Source organism: Oryctolagus cuniculus, chromosome 3 (genome assembly GCF_964237555.1).
Source record: "Oryctolagus cuniculus chromosome 3, mOryCun1.1, whole genome shotgun sequence".
Taxonomy (NCBI): Eukaryota; Metazoa; Chordata; class Mammalia; order Lagomorpha; family Leporidae; genus Oryctolagus; species Oryctolagus cuniculus.
This window is the reverse complement of record NC_091434.1, coordinates 87,873,738-87,897,420: the sequence shown is the minus strand read 5'-3', so window position 1 is coordinate 87,897,420 and position 23,683 is coordinate 87,873,738. Positions and strand designations below refer to the sequence as shown.

Here is a 23,683-nt window from a genome sequence, read left to right as displayed (position 1 = left end):
GTAACACTCGCCGTATGCCCTTGATCTTATGATGTAACAAAAAATTTCCTTGATAAAAGCAAGGTTTAGTCAAGAAAAGCTAGGATTTGTTTGACAATAATCTATATAGCTCTGATGAGTTATAAGAAAGTGCATTCACTTTAAGATATACCTTACTGATGGTTGAGCATTGTGTTGATTTTTCTGACAGCGTTTACATTTTAGAATTAGTATATGCCTTTGGCACACTCAATAATTGCTTATTAAATGAATATTGACTTAGAGCTTTCATATTTTGATGGTTGAGTTCCTAAAATATTTGGATACTTAAAGGGAAGACTGTGTATAACTGATATCTGAAATTTTGATGGCATGTTTATATTATTTAGTAGCACATTCAATTTTATTCTTTTATCTATTCAATGAAGATATCTTTTATTATAAAATATTTTTAGTATCCTGGTTCTTTTTATTAGTATTAACTAACAGAAAATGTCCAGAAGCAATGAGAATCTCAAAATTCAATATAAATTAATGATGAACGGTAAGATTTATAGTAACTGTGAGTAAATACAAAGATCAGTAGCTGGTTTCTACAGATGGCCAATAAAATGTTGGAATGCCTGAAACATAAACATAAGGGGTGACAGTAGGAGGCAGGTAGTGATTAGATATTTGATTGCTGAGGTTAGCTGTTAGTTTGGATAGAACATTGTACATTTTTTTCTTCTAGTGAAAATCTTCTACATGGAAATATAATTGTTAAAATGCTTTGTTTCACATTCTCCTGCCTGCTACAACATATTTATATCAGTATTGATGTCCTGAAGTTTTAGCTATGGCTTCTGAAAAAATATCTGATTAAGAAATAAAGTAATAGGTCATAGGAAATCTAGGCTTATTACTTGACATTAAAATTGAAGGTTTATATAATTTCAGTTTTCTAAATTTACTGATAAAATATATAAGCTTCTTATAGATACCTCTGATCATTCTGAAATGCAAAACTTACTTTACTTGCATCATGATATTTTAAGCATTATAAACCAATAATATTTAACACTTTTTCAAGTCATATATTCTAATTAACATAAAAATAAAATAATCAAATTTACCTTCATAACTCTATTCCATGTTCTATACTGTCCTAAATTATCCTATTTAGTTTATGTATATCCCCAAGTTTTGTTCACCAACCTCACCGAAGTACACACATTTATACTACAGCTTACAATAGTATGTTCCATGAAGCATGGCAATATGAATATCAGGAAAAAGAGCAAAGCATGTCTACCATTTGAACTTTATCCATATTTTGGCCATCTAATATTGTCTTCTTTCTAATACTTTGCCATTGAGACTCATGAATGAGAAGGTTCGGAAGGTGATTACCATATAGAAGTGGCACCTGTAAACCAACAATACCAGTTGACAGTGCAATGTCTTGAGGAAGGAAATGCATGTCATCATCTTTATACTTTCAGTGATTTTCAAACTGTGCTGTGTATGCCCTAAGAATGCGTAAGATGCTTCACTGAAGTGGAAAATATTTTTTTGAATCCTCATTTTTTTGCCCTACTTAAAATTTCTATCTTTGGTTTAGAGTAATATATGTGTTAATTATTAATAAGTAAACATAATTTGTTACAGATTTATATGTATATTTTATAATTGATTGAAGAATATTACTAAAAAATGTTGGAGACTTTTAGGAAAATATATTACATAGTAAAGTAGTACGCAATTCGTGGAAAATGTCGGTTTACATTGTAATTATAGTGATTTAACTATAGATTGTGTCTTTTAAATGAGGAATCCATTACATCTCCCTCAACCCTTGCAAAACCCTTTTAATAGCAGGAAACTGCACACTTCAAGAAAGTAGCTGAGGCAAGTACAATGCTATGACTTTCTGCAAGGCAGTCAGTAGAATTCAGACATAAATGGGTGGCTGTACATTGGGCTTGGTAATCAGAGGATAAATCATTTATATTCTAAGACCTTCAGTGGGTAGGACTGAGCGGGTAATTTTCTGAATTATATATTCTTTATATAAATAACATAGTTCTATGTATAGGGCTACCTGATTGAGACTAGCCTTTGATTTGGGGACAGAGCTACCCTGTGACTTCTCTACAAGAAGGGACGAAGGGAATAAATGATCTGACCATATTCCTATTGGTTCCTCCTATTGGCCAAACCCAGTGTAAAGCTAGAGAAGAAACTTGGATGTAGGCCATACGAGTTAGTCTCCTGGGGTATACTTTGGGAAAGAAAAGTGTGTGCAAGTGTGTTTAGGGGAGCAGATGGAAAATTTACAATGTTCTACTCCTTTAAGCTTCTTAGCATCTGTTCTTTTCTAGATGAAAAATAAGTGTCCAGTATAAAAGGGAGTCATGAATCCCATCAGCTATCATATTCTGTGAATTGATATCAGTTTAGTCATATTTTCAAACAGAATCTAGGATGTTAGCAAACGTGAGTGTTCTTCCTATAAGGTAACTAGAAAAAATTAGGGGAGGCTGCCTTTTTAAAACTAACCTATTCTAATAGCTGGTTATAGTTCAAAAATGGCTCATATTGTGAGTATAAATTAAGCATGGGCTTTGATTCTATTAGTCTACATTCCCACACTATGGAAGATAAAAACAAACTAATTTATGTGCATGGATGAAGGCTACAGACCCATTGTTAATTGCATTGTAATTTAATTTTTTTTTGCAACCTAGAATTTCCTGGTCCAGGGTCTTTCTGATTTTTTTTTTCTGGATATCACTCAGGGAATGTTAACTTTTCTTGAGCTCAACTACGTCATGCTTCTGCTTTTAGCCAATTAGTCTCCAACCAATGAGAATACACGGAAGAGTCAGAAAAACTTCATTATTAATACTGTACATCCAATTCACTGCTGTAGACACTGGATAAACCCTGTACAGATTTTCAACATGAATTTATTGAGATTAGCTACAGTTAATCCAGTATATTGGTTGATAAGTCCTTTTAGAATGATGGCTTCCTAAGCATTTCAACCACCATGTTATGTACTTCCTTCCAATAATCATTATCATTTTCTGGATTCAATTTGTGGAGAGAAGCATCTGCCATGCTCACTTGATTTTAGACAGCCACAGAAGTTACCATGTTCTTCCAGCATCTAGCCTTGGCAGCTTCTGGGATGGATGTCAGGTTCTTGATCCGTAAGATAGAAACATCCAGAAGAATCCAGAATACACCCACTTCCAATCATATGACATGTGGGTAATCAACCTAGTTTCAAGATAACATTTGTAATAATGTATACTGGGCTTGAATCCACAATTATGATACAATCAAAACTGCATTTGATTATCTGAGGCTATTTGGGTTTAAGACATTAACATTTAAGAAAATTAACATTTTCCTGCACCAGATTGAAGCATCCCTTTCTCCTTCCCCCACTGTTCTGAATGACTCCTATACTTACCACCACAATTTTAAAAATGTTGGTCATAGAGTAATATTAATATGCCACAGTTTTAATTCTCTTAAGAGATGAGCTCCAATGCTGCATATCCATCATTTCTCCTTTGAGCAAGACGACATCTACAAGGGCAAGCTCATCAGGCAGATTTTCCCAGAAAATTCTGATAGCAGATACCATACCAACTTGTCCAACACCTACTACAGTAACTTTTTTGATTGCCTATTCTGCTGCAGTCAGCACAAAGAATTTTCCAAATGGTTGTCACTGTACACAGAAGTCTGTTGAGAACATTGCAATAGTTATGTAAACAGGAATTCTTAATTAACATAAAATACAGGTCCTATAGTCCCCATTTACGTAGCTAATCTGAGCTCTTGGATGATAATTATAAATTCTTTTTGTCACACACTTTCAAATTGTCCTCTAATCTCTGCCAGTAGCCGGTGTATATTTTATGTTCTTCTTGGTGGTATGATCCCATTATTTAAGCCTTTGATTGGCCCTACCTTTACCAGTGTGCTCTATAATTCTGTTACTCAGCCTGTTGGATAAGCAGAGTACTCCAGAGAAACCTCTGGATTCCAGAAATAATTTTTTTCTTTTAAAGTTTTATTTATTTATCTGAAAGAGTTACAAAGAGAGAGGGAGAGACAGAGCTCTTCCATCTATTGGCTCATTCCTGAGATGGTTGCAACTGCCTAGGGCTGGGCCTGGCCAAAGCCAGGAGCCATGTGCATCTTCCAGGTCTCCCACATGGGTAATAGGGGCCCAGGACTTAGACCATCTTCTGCTGCTTTTCCCATGCCATCAGCATGGAATTGGATCAAAAGTGGAGCAGCCAGGACACGAACCTGCACCCATATGGGATACCGGCACAATGCCAGCCCCAGAAATAGTTTTGTTTAGCCCTATATAAGGCAATAATATAATTTCCTATTGGAAAATAACATCAATCAACTCACCCAATATTGTGAATGAGTTTGATAGTTTGAGGATCTCACAGTGGCCAGAGGGAAGATTCAATTTCCAATTTAACTGTCACTATTGTATTATCTTGTGGAAACATTTTTCCCCCTTGAAACAAGTGTGCTTCTCATCATAAAGTCCAGAATGACAGAGACTGAAAGCAAATAGTCCTTAGTGAACTACTTGGTGAAAGAGACATTTCTCACTCCCTTGTTTTGCTCCTGGACCTACATATTCTATATATAGAAGAGTTAACACCATACATCAGGTATTAGTTTAAGATATATAAAATCCTGTGAAGCCCACTACACAAGTTTTTGTTTCAAAACTGGAGCTATAACAAATATTTTCAGATTATTTCCATCTATCATGTCAGCTTCTTCCATAAGTGGGGGCATGAGATTAGTAGATTTTTGCGTGAGCCCTATCATGTTTGTTTTTCTGCAAGTTATTTCCCCTGGAGTGAGGCAAGTTTGTTATTACACAAGCCCAGTGAGGATTTTGCAAGTCTGAAAATTCTGTTTCTGACAGAATTGTAACCAGAGAAAGCAAATTCCAGAATCTGGATCTCCCTGTGAGAAGACGTTTTCCCCTACAGTGATCAAAGGGGTCCAATTGAATCAGCCCGCCAGATGGTCAGGAATGGTTCCCTGTGAATTGCTATGTGTTGTTTCGAATTTTGGCAAGTTGATAGGCCATAACCATAACAACCACGGTGAAAAGTTCATGTTGACTGCCTCATGCATCACCTTTATCTGAGTTGTCCTGGCCTCTCCATCCCTCTCCCACTGAACAAGGGCTGAGTTAACTGAGAGAGAAAAGATTAAAAGCTATAGGAAGTATAATTTTGTCTGATTATTGAGAGGCACACTTGTAGTGGTAGACCTCTTTGGAAGATTAAATGAGGCGTGGATATCCATCCTATGTGCCTGTTTCAAAAAGAACTCTCAAACGTTCCTCTTATTCAGTATTGTTCTGTGGAACACCTTCACCAGCTGTCCATCCTGGTAGTGACTGCTCATTGATCAGGTCAGATTCTTACTGCAAGCCATCTCTAATTTTCAGTGTTCACTGAAATTTCTCTTCTGAATTTCTGCCTGGCAAGAGGATTTCTTTTCAGGCACTGCCTTTCAGGACTGTCACTGAAGAGAGTTGTAAATAAGCAACTTCTAGCAGATGCTGTCTTTCTGATTTACTTTAGGTTTGCAATTTTTGCTCCTTCATTAGCCAGTGATAGGCTCTTCCTATGAAATAATAGTGTGGATAAGGGCCGGTGCCGCAGCTCGATAGGCTAATCCTCCACCTAGCGGAACTGGCACACCGGGTTCTAGTCCCAGTCGGGGCGCCGGATTCTGTCCTGGTTGCCCCTCTTCCAGGCCAGCTCTCTGCTATGGCCCGGGAAGGCAGTGGAGGATGGCCCAAGTGCTTGCCCTGCACCCCATGGGAGACCAGGAGAAGCACCTGGCTCCTGCCATCGAATCAGCGTGGTGCGCCGGCCGTGGCGGCCATTGGATGGTGAACCAACGGCAAAAGGAAGACCTTTCTCTATGTCTCTCTCTCTCACTATCCACTCTGCCTGTCCAAAAAAAAAAAAAAAAAAAAAAAAAAAAAAAATAGTGTGGATAAAAGATATCCGCAACCTTGCCAAGAGGTTCGAGATACAAATAAATACCTCACCCTTATTTACCTCCTGTCCATTAATTCATTGCAGTGCTTTAACAACCAGGAGTCAAAGGGCAAAGGATCCTGGTTCATGTAGATGTAGAGATCAGGTGCCAGAACCTAGCACACAGAACAGGCTGACACAGTGCCAAGTCACATTGGATAGCTAAACCAAAGACCTTCAATACAAGTGCCATTGACAGTCTCACAGTCCTGCAGCAGATTTGGTTTTATAACATCAGATTCTTTGGGATGGTTGTTACGATCTGCTCTGTGCTCGCACTCCATTTAACTGCAAGACTTTATGAAGCCTTTTATTTTTTAAATTCAGGCATGAACTCCTACTGACTAATAATTCTACTTGTCTCATCTTTTGTGTGACAACTATTAATAAATTTAGAGAATTATTAGATATTTCATATAACTTCATAACAAATAAAATGATGCGTTCAAAATTAAATTCAGGTTATGGAGCCACTTCTATAACTAGAATTTTAATCAGTGAATGTGCTATTTTCCTCTTGGCAAAGTGGGTGTATTTTTGCAAACTTGGTGAATCCTGTCTATGATACATTGAATACTGAGAGCTTATCATGTCTACCTTAGGAATAATTCATTGTGAATGTTGGATTATGTAAAGGGCTTGTTTAGGATGCCCACTGTTCCCCTTGAGATGTCCTTTTCCAAAGGGCTTCTCAGACCTTACTGCAGCCAAAATTAGTGCTTTTGTTTCCAGAGAATTCTTGTATTTTTTAAGTTTTTTTTTTTTTTTCTTTTTTGGCAGTGTGGATAGAAGTGGAGAAGATGAGGAGATTTTCTATTTAAAACTAAAACTAATGGTCCCACTAGTATAATTGCAACAATGAAGTCTTTTAAAATACATATTCTTAAAGGATTAATTTCATATTTTAGCAGTATTGAACACTTTCAAATGTGGCCCAGTTTTTTTTCCCCCCAGGGAAAATTTCTAACTGTAAAATCTGCCAAATCTGCCAAATCTGCCAATTAGTCTCTTTATTGTACATAAGCACAGTGCAGCCTTAATGGATATGTAGAAACATTGTTTTATAAGGATGATTGTGAAAGAAAGATAAAATAGTTTTATGCTAATATATGACCTTACTTTTCCTAAAAAGGACATAGTGGCTTTAAACTTTTCCTTATTGACTTAGTAAATGTTTTCTCTTATCTCTAAATTGAAATGTTTTTCCTGTGAGGAAGTTTTCTTTGATAGCAAACTGTAATTTGTTGTGGATACTCTTCTCTACCTGTGTGGAAACTTGAGTGCATTAAGAAGGTTTTGTTCCTTCAGGAACTGCACCAGACTCCAATACCTTCTTTTTAATACCCTGGAATCTACTGACTTCACTTTGTACCTGTCATTGTAAAAGCTGTCTTATATGCATATTCATGAAGTAAGATTTTTGGTTAATATGTAGCTAATATTACCCTACTGGGTAATGTTGACATGATTTAGAAAATACAGATGGCTCAAAAGAAATAATGTAAAATATACTCCTGCTAGCCTTAATTTATGGCATATGCACATATATATACATACATGTATTTATCTCTACATATTTATTTCATCTATATATACATATATTTGTATATGTATATTTCATCTATATATATATCTTTTTTACAAAGATGGTCTTATTCAATAACAGTACTTTATGATCTTTTTTTAACTTAAAATACCATGACACCTTCTACATCATTAAACAATCCTATATGGCAAAATTTTTATTGAATAATTTTCTTATATGGATATTTTACAATGAATGTAGCATTTACTGTATATAAATATATATGTGGAGGGGACAGTATCTACATTCACATTGTATGCATGTACAAACATGTATAACTAAAATACTTTATATATATATGTACATTTTGGGGTAGATCTCTATTTCTTACTTTAGAATATATTTTGTTAAGGAATTCCCGAGTTATTACTCATAAGCTATTTTTCCTTTTCATGTATAGAATATTACAGGAAACTGATATGGGCATCTGTTTTAGCATGAATGGGCATCTATTTTAGTACATATGGGTGTTGGTATATAACATTCCATCTAATCAATACTGTGAGATTGTTTAAAAAAGCTTTAAGGAGAAATCATGAACAATAAAGGTAGACTAAGTGGTTGATGATTGTGTGGTTAAGAGGTGACAATATTGCAACAATCATAACATGTGTTGAGGTGATATAAAGAATCATTTGTTGTAGTTATAAAAACCATTGTTTTCATTAAAAGTTACTATTGAAACAAATTAATCAACTATTCCCTTTTTTTACATGGTGATTTCTTTAACACCCTTTATTTAAATGGTTATTTCTATAACTATCTGTGTATTCAGTAAATGCTCCATAATTGTGTCATATCTACAAAAAACTGTAATCACTAAAATTATGCTATAGAGAAACATTTATGCTAAGATCTTACTTTTGGTCTGACTAAACCCCATTAAGGCCATGGAATCCAGATATTGTGTGAAACTATGTGTAAAAATGTTTTTGAGATGTTGTTAGTGTATATAAATTCATTTATGATCTATATACTTATATTAATCTCAACCCAAATATTAAATACTAGTGAAAGCAAAATATTTAAAATATTGTCTTTATTTTTTAACCACCATAACAGATGGTGTTCTGTATCGCTTAGATGGGAAAACTCACTTTGAGAACTTCAGTTTGTTCAATTTCTTTTTATTTGTACAATTATTTATATAATTATTTGAAAGGCAGAGTGACAGAGAGAGAAGAAGAGAAACAGAGATTTTTTTTTTTCATCCACTCATTTATTCCCCAAAAGCACCAATCAGCTTGTGCTGAGCCAGGCCAAAGCTATGAGCCAGGAACTCCATCTGGGTATTCCACGTGAATGGCATGAACCCAAGTACTTGGGCCATCATCTGCTTATTACCAGGTGCATTAGCAGGAAGCTGCATCAGAAGCACAGAGTAGCCAGCACTGAGTCAGGCACTCCAAAATGAGATATGGGACTCCTGAGTGTCAGTTTAACATGCTGCTCCAGAAAGACCACCCCCAGGACCCCTACTAAATTTTAATTGCTACCATATTTGATAGTACAGCCAGAATATCTCAATATTTCCTTCCACCTTTTTACAGAGTTACAGAGAGGCAGAGGCAGAGAGAGAGAGAGGTCTGCCATCCGCTGGTTCACTGCCCAGATGGCTGCAATGGCTGGAGCTGTGCCGATCTGAAGCCAGGAGCCAGGAGCCAGGAGCCAGGAGCCATGAGCCACTTCTGGGTCTCCCTCATGGGTGCAGGGGCCCAAAGAAATGGGCCATCTTCTCCTGCTTTCCCAGGCCATTGCAGAGAGCTGGATCAGAAGTAGAGCAGCCGGGACTGAAACCAATGCCCAATATGGGATGTTGGCACTCAGGTAGAGGCTTTGCCTCCTATACCTCAGCACTGGCCTCTCCTACTTTTTAAAAAAAATTTTATCCACTATTGAATCATCAGTGCCAGGAACTGTGCTGAATCAAAGTTGAGACAGACTGTGTTGGCAAGGGTCAAAGACAATAAGGGGAATGCACAAACAGCATTAACAGAAATAACACTGACAGGTATAACATCTAAAATGCCAATGGTGTAGCAAAATACAGTGGCTGTTTTGTTTTACTTTTTCATTTAAGTTATGTAAAAGCAACCCTGATGAAGAAGTGGCTCTCCTGTAACAGAGAATTAAGATACCCAGGGTACTGTCAGCATGGCTGCGGATGTTGCTGTGGCTTGGGAGAATACATGGAGATTTACAACAAAGGTTTCATGAGCCAGACCTGAGATTGACACATATCATTTTTATCCACAGTTCAAGACCATACTAAATGACTTGGAGGGCTAGGAAATGTTATATAGCTATGTATCCAGGAGGAAGAGAAAATAGGTTGGTTTAATAGTTAGACTGCCTGCCATGACACATAAATATGTGGTTGTATTGCAGTGCTATAAAGGATATACTGGGATAAAGTAAAAGAGCTATAAAATCATAGAGATGGAGAATTATTGCCTTAATATGAAGTCTTTAGAGGTAAACAGGGCTTTCTTGGGTGATCATAGATGGAAGGAATTTCCTATCAAATGGAATAGAATACTGAAAGTCAAAGAGGTTAGGGAAAAGTAATCAAAATACAACATAGTATTCTGTGATTTCTCCATTAAATTTCAACCACCTTTTCAGAGTACATTATTATTCACATTTGGAAAGATGTATACATATGGAAGAATATTAATAACATATTCATAGTGGAGAATGAAAACAAAATCAATGTTCAACAGAAAATTATTTGTTAAATATGTCATAGTACATCTAAGTTTTGGCATATTGTTCAGCCATTGTATAGGAGTTGAGAATTCACGTACTTATGGGAAAGATTTCCAAATCTACTTTTTAAATGATTAAGAGCTGAGTATACACCAGGATGTTCAGTAAAATGATAAAGTTTAGCATGTGTTAATGATACCATTTTAAACACGTAAGTATCTTTATGGGTAGCTTATTGTTGACTATTCATTCAAACAGTAGTTTCATTGATTTTTTTTTAGTGCTATGCTCTCTAAATTCCTTCTTTTTTTTTAAACTTTTATTTAATGCATATAAATTTCCAAAGTACGACTTATGGATTACAATGGCTTCCCCCCCATACCGTCCCTCCCACCCACAACCCTCCCCTTTCCCACTCCCTCTCCCCTTCCATTCACATCAAGATTCATTTTCGATTATCTTAACATACAGAAGATCAGCTTAGTATACATTAAGTATGGATTTCAACAGTTTGCTCCCACACAGAAACATAAAGTGAAAAATAATAGATGATTTTTTTAAATGATGATGAAATCAGAGCAGACCTATTGTCATGTTTAATCCCAGTGAGAGTCAAGTTGGGAATTGATAATTTCTTTTTTTTTTTTTTTTTACAGAGGATCAGTTTAGTATGCATTAAGTAAGGATTTCAACAGTTTGCACCCCCATAGAAACACAAAATGAAATATATTGTTTGAGTACTCGTTATAGCATTAAATCTCAATGTACAGCACATTAAGGATAGAGATCCTACATGAGGAGTAAGTGCACAGTGACTCCTGTTGTTGACTTTACCAATTGACACTCCTGTCTATGGCATCAGTAATCTCCCTATGCTCCAGTCATGAGTTTCCAAGGCTATGGAAGCCCTCTGAGTTCTCCGACTCTTATCTTGTTTAGACAAGGTCATAGTCAAAGTGGAGGTTCTCTCCTCCCTTCAGAGAAAGGTACCGCTTTCTTTGATGACCTGTTCTTTCCACTGGGATCTCACTCGCAGAGATCTTTTGCCAGAGTGTCTTGGCTTTCCATGCCTGAAATACTCTCATGAGCTTTTCAGCCAGCTCCGAATGCCTTTAGGGCTGATTCTGAGGCCAGAGTGCTATTTAGGACATCTGCCATTCTATGAGTCTGCTGAGTATCTCACTTCCCATGTTGGATCACTCTCCCCTTTATTTACTCCATCAGTTAGCGTTAGCAGGTACTAGACTTGTCTATGTGCTCCCTTTGACTCCCAGTCCCTCCACCATGACCAACTGTGAACTGAAACTGATCACCTGGAACAGTGAGATGGCATTGGTACATGCCACCTCGATGGGATTGAATTGGAATCCCCTGGTATGCTTCCAACTCCACCACTTGGGGCAAGTCAGCCTGAGCATGTCCCAAATTATACATCTCTTCCCTCTCCCATTCCCACCACCATGTTCAACAGGGATCACATTTCAGTTAATTTTCAACACTTAAGAATAACTGTGCATCAATTACAGATCTAAACCAGTCATATTAAGTAGAACAGATAAAAAAACTACTAAGAGGGATAATGTATTTAGTTGTTCATTAACAGTCAGGGCTATGCTGATCAAGCCACCATTTCCCATAGTGTCCACCTCACTCCAACAGGTTTCCCTCTTGGTGTTTAGTCAGTCATCACCGATCAGGGAGAACATATGGTATTTGTCCCTTTGGGACTGGCTTATTTCACTCAGCATGATGTGTTCCAGATTCCTCCATTTTGTTGCAAATGACTGGATTTCGTTGTTTCTTACTGCGGTATAGTATTCTAAAGAGTACATATCCCATAATTTCTTTATCCAGTCTATCGTTGATGGGCATTTAGGTTGGTTCCAGGTCTTAGCTATTGTGAATTGAGCTGCAATAATCATTAGGGTGCAGACCTCTTTTTTGTTTGCCAATTTAAATTCCTTTGGGTAAATTCCAAGGAGTGGGATGGCTGGGTCGAACGGTAGGGTTATCTTCAGGTTTCTGAGGAATCTCCAGACTGACTTCCATATTGGCTTGACCAGTTTGCATTCCCACCAACAGTGGGTTAGTGTCCCTTTTTCCCCACATCATCGCCAGCATCTGTTGTTGGTAGATTTCTGCATGTGAGCCATTCTAACCGGGGTGAGGTGAAACCTCATTGTGGTTTTGATTTGCATTTCCCTGATTGCTAATGACCTTGAACATTTTTTCATGTGCCTGTTGGCCATTTGGATTTCCTCTTTTGAAAAATGTCTATTGAGGTCCTTGGCCCATCTCTTAAGTGGGTTGTTTGTTTTGTTGTTGTGGAGTTTCTTGATCTCTTTGTAGATTCTGGTTATTAACCCTTTATCAGTTGCATAGTTTGCAAATATTTTTTCCCATTCTGTCGGTTGTCTTTTCACTCTCCTGACTGTTTCTTTTGCAGTACAGAAACTTCTCAATTTGATGCAATCCCAATACTTGATTTTGGCTTTGACTGCCTGTGCCTCCCGGGTCTTTTCCAGAAATTCTTTGCCTGTGCCAATATCTTGAAGGGTTTCTCCAATGTTCTCTAGTAACTTGATGGTGTCAGATCGTAGATTTAGGTCTTTAATCCATGTTGAGTGGATTTTTGTGTAAGGTGTAAGGTAGGGGTCTTGCTTCATGCTTCTGCAAGTGGAAATCCAGTTTTCCCAGCACCATTTATTGAATAGTCTTACCTTGCTCCAGGAATTGGTTTTAGATCCTTGATCAAATATAAGTTGGCTGTAGATGTTTGGGTTGATTTCTGGTGTTTCAATTCTGTTCCATTGGTCTATCCATCTGTTTCTGTACCAGTACCATGCTGTTTTAATTACAACTGCCCTGTAGTATGTCCTGAAATCTGGTATTGTGATGCCTCCGGCTTTGTTTTTGTTGTACAAGATTGCTTTAGCTATTCGAGGTCTCTTGTGCCTCCATATAAATTTCAGCACCATTTTTTCCAGATCTGAGAAGAAGGTCTTCGGTATCTTGATTGGTATTGCATTGAATCTGTAAATTGCTTTTGGGAGAATGGACATTTTGATGATATTGATTCTTCCAATCCATGAGCATGGAAGATTTTTCCATTTCTTGGTATCCTCTTCTATTTCTTTCTTTAAGGTTTTGTAATTTTCATCGTAGAGATCTTTAACGTCTTTGGTTAAGTTTATTCCAAGGTATTTGATTGTTTTTGTAGCTATTGTGAATGGGATTGATCTTAGAAGTTCTTCCTCAGCCATGGCATTGTCTGTGTATACAAAGGCTGTTGATTTTTGTGCATTGATTTTATACCCTGCTACTTTGCCAAACTCTTCTATGAGTTCCAATAGTCTCTTAGTAGAGTTCTTTGGGTCCTCTAAATAAAGAATCATGTCATCTGCAAAGAGGGATAGTTTGAGTTCTTCCTTCCCAATTTGTATCCCTTTAATTTCTTTTTCTTGCCTAAGAGCTCTGGCTAGAACCTCCAGAACTATATTGAATAGCAGTGGTGAGAGTGGGCATCCCTGTCTGGTTCCAGATCTCAGTGGAAATGCTTCCAACTTTTCCCCATTCAATAGGATGTTGGCTGTGGGTTTTTCATAAATTGCTTTGATTGTATTGAGGAATGTTCCTTCCAAACCCAGTTTGCTTAGAGTTTTCATCATGAACGGGTGTTGTATTTTATCAAATGCTTTCTCGGCATCTATTGAGATAATCATATGGTTTTTCTTCTGCAGTCTGTTAATGTGGTGTATCACATTGACTGTCTTGCGCACATTAAACCATCCCTGCATACCAGGGATAAATCCCACTTGGTCTGGGTGGATGATCTTTCTGATGTGTTGTTGCATTCTATTGGCGAGAATTTTACTGAGGATTTTTGCATCTATGTTCATCAGGGATATTGGTCTGTAATTCTCTTTCAGTGCTGCATCTTTTTCCGGCTTAGGAATTAAGGTGATGCTGGCTTCATAGAAAGAATTTGGGAGGACTCCCTCTTCTTCGATTGTTCTGAATAGTTTGAGAAGAATTGGAGTTAGTTCTTCTTTAAACGTCTGGTAGAATTCAGCAGTGAATCCATCTGGTCCTGGGCTTTTCTTTGTTGGGAGGGCCTTTATTACTGTTTCAATTTCTGTCTCAGTTATGGGTCTGTTTAGGTTTTCGATGTCTTCCTGGTTCAATTTAGGCAGGTTGCATGTGTCCAGGAATCTATCCATTTCTGATAGGTTTCCCTGTTTGCTGGCATACAAGTCCTTGTAGTAATTTCTGATGATTCTTTTTATTTCTGTGGTGTCTGTTGTTACATTTCCTTTTTCATCTCTGATTTTATTGATTTGGGTCTTTTCTCTTCTTTTTGTAGTTAGTTGGGCCAATGGGGTGTCAATTTTGTTTATTTTTTCAAAAAACCAGCTCTTCGTTTGGCTGATTTTTTGTAATGTTTTTCTTGATTCAATCCTGTTGATTTCTTCTCTGATTTTAATTATTTCTCTTCTCCTACTAGATTTGGGTCTGATTTGCTGTAGGTTTTCTAGATCCTTGAGGTGAATTGAAAGCTCATCTATTTGGTGTCTTTCCAATTTCTTGATGTAGGCACCTATTGATATAAACTTTCCTCTTAACACTGCTTTTGCTGTGTCCCATAAGTTTTGGTATATTGTGCTGTTATCCTCATTTACTTCCAGAAAGTTTTTGATTTCTCTTTTGATTTCTTCTATGACCCATTGTTCATTCAGGAGCATGTTGTTCAATCTCCATGTGTTTGCGTATACTCTAGGGATTCCTGAGTTGCTAATTTTCAACTTCATTCCTTTATGGTCTGAGAAGCTGCATGGTATGATTCTAATTCTTTTGAATTTGCTGAGACTTGCTTTATGGCCTAGTATGTGGTCAATCCTAGAGAAGCTTCCATGTACTGCTGAGAAGAATGTAAAATCTTTAGCTGTAGGATTGAAAGTTCTGTATATATCTGTTAGATCCATTTGGGCTATAGTGTCGTTTAAATCTACTGTATCCTTGTTGATCTTCTGACCGGATGATCTGTCTATTTCTGAGAGTGGAGTATTGAAGTCCCCCAGTACTACTGTATTGGGGTCTAAGTCTCCCTTTAAGTCCGTTAATAAATCTTTTAGATAAACTGGTGCCCTGTAGTTAGGTGCATATACATTGATAATTGTTATATCTTCCTGTTGAATTGATCCCTTAATCATGATATAGTGTCCCTCTTTGTCTCTCTTAATGGTTTTTGTGGTAAAGTTTATGTTGTCCAATATTAAGATGGCTACGCCCGCTCTTTTTTCATTTCTGTTGGCATGGTATATCTTTTTCCAGCCTTTCACTTTCAGTCTGTATGGATCTTTGTTGGAAAGATGTGTTTCTTGTAAGCAGCAAATAGATGGGTTTTGTTCCTTAACCCAATCAGCCAATTGGTGTCTTTTAACTGGACAGTTCAGGCCATTCACGTTCAAAGTGACTAATGATAAGTGGTAACTTTGCCCTGCCATTTCCAAAGATAAGTTCTAATATATGCTTTGAATTCCCTGTGATCTTTTGCTGTGAGGTTTCCTTCCTTGGTTTCCTTCCTTTACCTTCTTTCATATTGATGACCGTGTTTCTGTGTTTCTGTGTGTAACACATCTTTAAGCATCTTTTGCAGGGCTGGACGAGTAGCAACAAATTCTTTCAATTTCTGTTTGCAATGAAAAGTCTTTATTTCACCTTCATTCACAAATGATAGCTTTGCAGGATATAATATTCTGGGCTGGCAGTTGTTCTCTCTTAGTACCTGGGCTATATCTCGCCATTCCCTCCTAGCTTTTAGAGTTTCTGATGAGAAGTCAGCTGTGAGTCTGATTGGAGATCCTCTGAGAGTAATCTGACGTTTCTCTCTTGCACATTTTAGGATCTTTTCTTTATGTTTCACTGTGGAGAGTTTAATTACAACGTGTCGTGGTGAGGATCTCTTTTGGTCGTGTTTATTAGGGGTTCTGTGGGCTTCCTGTACTAGGATTTCTCTGTCCTTCTCCAAACCTGGGAAATTTTCTGCTAATATCTCACTAAAAAGGCCTTCTAATCCTTTCTCCCTCTCCATGCCTTCTGGAACTCCTAGAACCCGAATGTTTTTTTTTTTTTTTTTTTTAATTTTTTTTTTTTTTTGACAGGCAGAGTGGACAGTGAGAGAGACAGACAGATAGAAAGGTCTTCCTTTGCCGTTGGTTCACTCTCCAATGGCCGCCGCGGCTGGCGCGCTGCAGCCGGCGCACCGCACTGATCCGATGGCAGGAGCCAGGAGCCAGGTGCTTTTCCTGGTCTCCCATGGGGTGCAGGGCCCAAGCACCTGGGCCATCCTCCACTGCACTCCCGGGCCACAGCAGAGAGCTGGCCTGGAAGAGGGGCAACCGGGACAGAATCCGGTGCCCCGACCGGGACTAGAACCCGGTGTGCCGGCGCCGCTAGGCGGAGGATTCGCCTAGTGAGCCGCGGCGCCGGCTTCGAATGTTGGGTTTTTTAATAGTATCCTGAAGATTCCCGACAATATGTTTCAGATTTCTAATTTCCTCTTCTTTTCTTTGGTCTGACTGTATCCTTTCCTGTTCTCTGTCTTCTAAGTCCGATATTCTCTCTTCTGCTTCACCCATTCTGTTTGTAAGGCTCTCTATTGTGTTTTTCATTTGATCTATTGAATTCTTCACTTCAGTCACTATCACAGTTTCCTGTTGTACTAGTTGTTTCGTTACATTTTGATTCCTCCTTAATATTTCATTTTCACGAGAGAGATTTTCTATCTTGTCCATTAAGGATTTCTGTAGTTCCAGAATTTGTTTTTGAGAACTTCTTAATGTTCTTATCAATTTTTTGAGATCTGCTTCTTGCATTTCTTCTATGTCATCATCTTCATAATCTTGAATTGGGGTGTCTTTTTCATTTGAGGGCGTCATGGTGACTTCCTTGTTTTTATTACCTCGGTTTTTGCGTTTGTTATTTGGCATATTGGAGATATTTGGTTTCTTCACTGTGGTGCTTTTTCTTGTTATACTATGACTCTAGATTAAGTGGACTATCTGTTTTTGATGGAGCCTTAGGGCTTGAGATGGGTGTGGCCTGAGAGCTCTGTTTGGTGTGCCAAAGGTGACACTCCCAGGTTAGGCGTGGTAAATCTCTCTCTCTCTCTTTTTTTTTTTTTTGATTCAAAAGGGAAGTAATTCCGCACAGCTGAACGAAGTTGGAGGTAGTTAGCAGGCAAATGATATACCCACAGGAGCCAGAGATCAGAAGCTCTTTCCCAAGGGCCACACAGGGAATCTGTTCGGCCCTCAGAGTGGGCTCAAATTCTCCTTCAGCCTCCCACTGGGTTGCCAAAGTTACGGAATTGTAGCGTCTCTGGAGAGTGCTCACGTGAATTCCGTGAGTTCTCTCCCCCACCGTCTCTTTTTTCACAGTCTCAGTTCAGTAGCACCACAAATTTACTAGGTCCTAATCTCCTGTTAATTCGCCCCACCCAGAGTCAGGTTTTTTGCTAGGCTCAGGGCCGGTGCAGACCTGAGGTCGCTCTGCTTATGACGTATGTCCAAGATGGCGCCTGCTCTTTGTCTTGCTCGCCCTTGAGAGGTGAGCGGAGAGAGAGAAACCCGTGTCCGTACTAGTCACCCTTTTTTCTCTCTCTCTCTCTCTTCCAGTTAGCCTTGTGAACTTCCCCCCCCGGGGGTCGTTCCCTCTAGTCTCCTCTCTCCGCTTGCCTGCCGGTGTCTCGGGCTATTGAGGTTCGGCTCACCTCGCGTTCCAGCGCTGGTGTGTTGAGTCTGCCGCTGATGTCCCTCTAAATTCCTTCTTTTGTTCTTTCAAAGAAGCATTCAGTGTTAGTATTTATCATCAAAAGATTATTTTTTTTTAATTTAACGGTAAATGAAGAATAAGATTGTGGATCATTGTTCTCTTGGTTTTGTGGGTGATCTCTCACTTACTTAGCCAGCTGATGGAAAGGCTGCCTTATTGATTATCTAATAGGTGACAACTTTGGGGGAAACAGTCGCTAATGTCTGCTGGACTTGGTTCAGTCACCGCTTGCTAGTTACAATTATCATGTTGAATAAAAATCCAGTTACTGAAATGTAATAGCCTTAAATGAAGATACTGCATATGGACATCTTAAAAACATGAATAAAAAGCTTATTCTCAGATGTGTCAAATTTATGAATTTTGTATACAGTTCCTTTTTCATGGAATGGTTACTGAATTGCTACTCATTTATACATTAAACAGAATAAATGTGGTTGTTGAATTTTTCAGTGCAAAATGAATTTTCTACTGTTTAAAACTTTGTTGATCTGAATTGAAAAAAGCAACAATGGATTAGCAGGGGAGAAGGCACTCACATTCATTATTGTTCTAGTACATGGGCAGCAAAGAATGAAACTCAAGAAAGGTTGGAAAACTCATAGGAAATGATGCTTATATACCCTCTTCATAAGGGAGAAAAAAGTGAGACCTGTAGGCACTTTTAGAGGATAAATAAATGATTTTGAGGGAAGACAAATGGGCCTAAAGTACAAACACTAGCCTGGTACAAGTCACCTGTACTGTGGTTATGTGGTTAACCTCATTTTTTATTCATGTAAATTAATCTCTGGAGAATTAAAGGTAGATAAGGGGACCCTGTGCTTTGGTAGGGAAAGAGGGGCAAGATATATAGGGGAGAGGTCAAAATACTTTTTTTTCTTTTTTAGTTGAAATAATTCACACCAAAGTATTACTTTTGGAGTATTATTTTATGAGCCCCAAGAAATTTGTAGGTGATGCCTAAAGTTGATATTTAAAGGTCATTACCATTTATAAGAGGAATGGGCCAAAGCAAGTGAATTGAGATACTCTTTGACATGCAAAGGAGTTCTATCTTTATAATCCATCATAAGGTGAAAGTATGTTGAAAATACATTTGATAACGTCTATCATGCTGAAAGCTGTAGCTTAGTAACACAGCACACTGTGGTATGGCTGTTTTTCCTTTTGATTGTGTGGCTGCCTGGGAGATGCACATTGCAGCTACTGCTCAGCATCATGAGGGGTATTGAGTCACATATGATTGCTAGTTCCAGATAGTTCAAAATGCAAAATGTAAAGTATGGTTTCAACGGAATATGTATCACTTTTGCACCAGCATAAAGTCAGAAAGGCATGTCAAACAATCATATGTCTGCTTGGATTTCCTTTTTTTTTTTTTTTTTTTTTTTTTTTTTTTTTTTTTTAAGGAATTACCCTGGATAAACTCAAGCCCATGAGCATGGCCCAGCAAGTTCTGAGTGGAGGATAAAGAGGTTTTGATAGTAGAGGGTTGGTGTCAGCCATTAGTGTCATTTCCTGACTCCACCAAAAAATACATTCTCAATTGACAACACAAAGAGCCTAATTTTAAGTAAACTGTTTACTGGTAATAACATGAATATTTAAAGATGAGACTGACTAAAAGTCAAGGTATCTAATTTATTATGATTGTCAAATTGGAATGAATCAAATTGAAAGAAGAGCTGCAGTGTCAATGAGAAGAAATATTTTAAAGGCAAAAATTCAGAAGTCAACAATTTATTAAGTCTGAGGATGAGAATACAGTTTGAAAGAAATTTTTGGAAAGCATCACACAGAATTAAATTTAGATATTGTTTCAATGTTATGCTCTTACCAATATGCATTATATATTATCATGTTCCTTAACAGAATAAATCATTATTTAAAAGTTAGCTTATTTTTATCACTTCAAGCTTTTTTTCTATATATTGACTGGCCTGTTTTCTTTTTTTTTTCAAATAGGCAGTGTTCCTTGTTAATGGGGTAATTCTGCCAATAATAAAATGTTCATAATGTCATGTACATTAACAAATAATGTAATTCATGTGTAATGTTCTTTTTGGTAGATTAATTGTTTTGTTTATATTTTGGTAGTCCTCTTTTTTAAACACTTTTGTAAACTAAAGGAAAATGGGAGAGAAACAGTGGACATGGGAGAGGGAAGAGAGGAGAGCAAGAGGGAGGGGGAAGAGAGGTAGACTCAATCATCCATCCTCTAGTTCACTCCCCAAATGGCTGTGTGGCTGTTGCTGTTCCACTCTGTACCCTGGAGCCTGGAAATCCATCCAGGTCTCCCATATGGGTTGCAGGGGCCCATATAGTTGAGTCACCCTCTGCTAGAATCTTGGATTCAACACTGGAATGGATATATGAAACTTAGAAAAATAACACTTGTCTCCCAGTACATTTCCTAAATGTTTCCTAATCACCGTGCTGCTATTTCCTAGTCACTGTGCTAGCATTTTTTGCCCCTAACCTAAGACCTTTTGTCATATTTACACAATTATCCTTGTTGCTGTAAAACCATATGTAAGCTTTTTGACCTAACAGCTTCTCTAGGTCTTCATTTCTCTTTTAAAAACTCTCATGTACACCTAATAAGTAAAAGTTGTTTATGTGACTTATGTCAGTTTAATTTGTACATTATCTAGAGAACCAAAGCAGATAAAAAGAGGTTTTCTTACCTTTCCAAGGGCATTGTAAAAAACAATGAATTGGGAATTGTTTTTTTCACTTGTGAAAGTCATTTAAATATATCAGTTCAAAATTTTACTAGTCTTTAATGTTTAACTTAGAAAAATAATCATTTTGATAGCAGTAAGGTTACAATTAAAAATACATCATTAAACATCTAAATTGTGTATTTATGGCCAACAGAAATATTATATAACCTAATATTTTTATATCATATTTCTAAGGACTACCAAAATGAACATGGAAATTCATTTTTCTGGAATCAATTTTTTTCTTAAATTGTACAAATGAAATTTGCAAACTATCCATAACAAAGTTAACATCTAGAGTATAAAAGCTTAGACAAGTCAACAGCAAAACAAACTAAAAAACCACCCATATGCGGCCGGCTGCCTTTGTGGCATGAGTGTAAAGCCTCTGCCTGCAGAACCGGTATCCTAGATAGGCATGGTTTTGTGTCCTGGTTGTTCCACTTCCAATCCAGCTCCCTGCTGACAGTGCGGGAAGGACAGTGAAGGATAGCATAAGTGCTTTGGGCCCTGCAACCCATGTAGGAGACCTGAAAGACGCTTCTTGCCTCTGGCTTTGGTCTGGTCCAACTCTAGCTATTGAGGCCATCTGGGGAGTGAACTAGTGGATGGAGATATTCTCTCTTTCTAACTCTGATTTTCAAATAAATAAATACATTTTTTAAAGAAAAACAAATAATTCGATTAAATTAGGTGAATGATCTGAATGTCAAAATAAGACATATTATTGTGCATGAATTTCAAGGATTTTTTTGCACCAAAATAAACTTTTTAATTCTATTTCCATAAACTTTTGAAATTCCTTTATACAAATGGCAAACGAGGATTTGAAAAAATGTATTACTAATTTTCAAGGAAATGCAAAACAAAGACACTGTAAAATTACCTCAACCTAGTTAGAGTGGCTATAATGCAAAAAAATGACAAAGACAACAAATGCTGGCACAGATGTGGAGAAAAGGAAACAGTTATATACTGTTGTTGCAAATGTAAACTACTACAGCCATTATGGAGCAGAATAGGGAGGTTTCTCAAAAAACTGAAAATAAAACTGCCATACGATATAACTCTTTATGATTAAAGGAAATGAAATCAGCAAAATCATGTAAATCCTTGCACTTCCATGTTTACTGTGGTACTAGTAACAATTGTCAAGATGTAGGATCAGCCAAGGTTCCATCTATGGATAAGTGGATAAGTAAAATGTAGTACTGAATGCAGAGCCAGGGTGGCAGCTGAGTAAAGAGGTCCAGGGCCTACCTGGTATCCAGAGATACCAGTGTGAACAGATTGTAAAAACACCAAGTCACCTTCATCAGAGCTACAGAAGCCAGATGAAAGACCCAAGTACCTCATCTTGTTATAAGAAAAGTACCACTGAAGAAAGCAAGAAGGAAAAAATGGTCTACCTCACCCTCTCCCCAGGTCCAAGGAGTACAATTTGGGGACACCCTCCCACTGGGGATAGGGAGTGCAAACTCAATCTTAGTGCTGGGCCCATTGTGGAAATTTACAGCTCACTAGCCCCTACCCTTGTCCTCTTAACTGTGGTATGAATATTTAGAGCTTCCACAGCTTGGTGGCCTAATTCTCCCTTCTCCTTATACTGGCAAGAAGTGGGAGAGGCAGCTTAAAGCTATGCTTTGGAGCTCAAAGCTGTGTGTACTTGGTTAAGGTCCAGAACCTGATAAAGCCTCATAGGATTGTGTTTGAATTCATTAACAGAATGATAAAAACAGGAAATGAGAAGGTTCTAATGAACACTAACCTCAGGCCAGTGCCTGTAGAGCGTTGGACCTGCTTCAGTGCCCAGTGAGGTTCCGTTATCCTTGTTGTGTGATCTTATATTCTAATCAGCATTACCAGTGTCTAAGAGGTTTAGTATTGAGCAATGAATTCATCTTAGCACACACACCATAACCCATTTCAGCAGCAGAACAGAGCAGTTAGGATTTGGGGGGGGTGGCAGCCACACATGGAACCAGATTACTATCATTAATATTTCAGTGCACAGATGATATCACAACCATCAAGCACCAAGAACTTCCGGGGAACCATGACATTACCTAAAAAGCAAAGTAATGTGCCAGAAACCAACTGTCTAGGGATTGAAATTTCCACATGTTTGGATGAAGATTTTCAAAGCGCTATTTCAAGAAATCAAAATAAATTCAATAGATACATAGAAATGACTCAGTATTTTAATTTGAAAAGATTAGATTTGAAAGAGAGATAGAAATAATTAAACAAAACCAAGCAGAAAACCTGTTGAAAACCACACTGAGTGAAATTAAAACTACAATAGAATACCTAGATTTAGTTCTAGTTTGGCCGCATGCTGGCATTTGAGGAGTAAACTAGCAGATAGAACCCCCTGTGTATCTCTGCCTCTCTTCTACTTTATCTATCAAATAAATAAGAATTTTAAAAAGGAAAATAAAATCCTAGAAATGAAAGGTACCTTAATACTACTATTTCATCAAAAGCATAAATTCATCCAAAGTCAATTCCATCAATTCTGTTTACTGATTTGATTACTAACTCCTAAGATAAATTACTTTAATAATCTTATTTCTTTAATAGACAACTGATTTCTCATATAGTTATCATCATTTCTATTTTTGTTTATTAAAGTGATTTATAACTTTTGTAAACTTGCTTTCTATGGCAAAATTCTTAATTATTTTGAATTTGGATGAGTATATGTTTCCTATTTAAAATTTTCTCAGTTCTTAATGTTTTTCTATACATGA

At 37.5% G+C, this 23,683-nt stretch overlaps 1 protein-coding gene and 1 pseudogene across 6 annotated transcripts in view; one reads left to right on the top strand and one right to left on the bottom strand.

Moving 5' to 3' along the window:
* The window catches only part of GALNT13 (polypeptide N-acetylgalactosaminyltransferase 13), a 540,250-nt gene that overhangs the window by 210,519 nt on the left and 306,048 nt on the right, over nucleotides 1–23,683 (top strand). The gene's annotated exons all lie outside the window — the stretch shown is intronic.
* Nucleotides 2,805–22,286, bottom strand: LOC127491789 (L-lactate dehydrogenase B chain-like; annotated as a pseudogene).